Source organism: Aphelocoma coerulescens, chromosome 8 (assembly GCF_041296385.1).
Source record: "Aphelocoma coerulescens isolate FSJ_1873_10779 chromosome 8, UR_Acoe_1.0, whole genome shotgun sequence".
Lineage (NCBI taxonomy): Eukaryota > Metazoa > Chordata > Aves > Passeriformes > Corvidae > Aphelocoma > Aphelocoma coerulescens.
In genome coordinates, this window is record NC_091022.1 from 16174108 (window position 1) to 16175448 (window position 1341).

The window sequence follows — 1341 nt, forward strand, 5'->3', positions numbered from 1 at the left end:
CTAGGCTGCGGGCACTCGGTGTTTTGCAGGCCTGCGTTAGGAACATACTTGGGGTCTCCAGCTGCGCACAGGGGCTGCTGCAGATGCTGTTGTCCCCTCAGTCCCCTGCCTGCTGTCCCAGGGAGGCTCCTGCACAACCCCTGCACCTTGGGCCCCACCAAACGGGTCACAAGTGCAGAGCAAGCCCTGCCTTAGCTGCAGTGTTTGATAGCCGCAGGATCTTGGAGCTCCTTTAGGGAGAGGCAGGGCAGGGCAGGGCAGGGCCGCTGCAAGTCCCAGCACGGAATTAGATTTTGGCTTACTGAGACAGTATTGAAGGAGAGAGAAAAACAGTTCCTGCATCCCGAGCGAGCTCCAGCTGGGCTCTGTGGGTGAGACAAGGACAGCTGCTGGAATGTGCTGAGAAACTGCAGCCTGGAGGCCCGAGGGCCACTCGGCCTTCGCCTCAGCCCGGGCAGCACCGAGGCGAGGCCGGAGGTCAGGGAACAGGAATGCCAGGCAGGAACAGCACTTCAGCCCAAGCACCCTGCTCAGCCTCAGCTGACTTGTAGGACTAGGCTGAGAAAAAGCAAGGGGAAAGACCTGCTCTACGTGATAGAATTTGACACATGCTTGTTAGGATAGCTTGGAACAAGAGGGCCCTGTCAGACACTCTGGGAACTGAAGGCATTTAATGGATTGAAATTACTTATTACTGACAATAGTTTGTTTTCAAAAAGTAGTACCCAGACTAATAAGATATTTTATTTTAAGATGCTTTAAAAAACATTTTATTGTTCCCTATGTGCAATATCCTAGTAACCATTGCATACAAAGGAAGCATTCAGAATATTGTAATAAATATATATGAAAAATAAATATTCTACTTGTTACATTTTAAGATTGATGAGAGTTTCTCTTATGTTGCTGATAAATAGATCAGACTTCTGGAAATCAGAATGCCAGTGTGATTGAGGGATTACTATACTGATTCTATCCTAATAAGTAAAAACATATTTTTACGATATTAAGAATCTAAATAGTTTGCATACTATATATTATATTCGGGTACGTGAAGGGGGTCAGGTTAATATTGAATACACAAATATCAGTCAGTGTTCATGTTCCTAAGAAAACATCTCTGGAAAAAGCAAACACTAAACAGAATAAAACTATAGTTAGACGATTTTAATTGCAAGGTTCTGCAAACTGTAACATTCAAGAGATACACATTGAAATTAATATCTCAGCTAAGCTCAAACATCTTGCGTGCCTTTTCATACTTACAGAGCAAAGGCATTTGAATAACAACATACTGTGTCATCAGTAGCTATAAGAAGCAATTCCAATTTGCATTATATA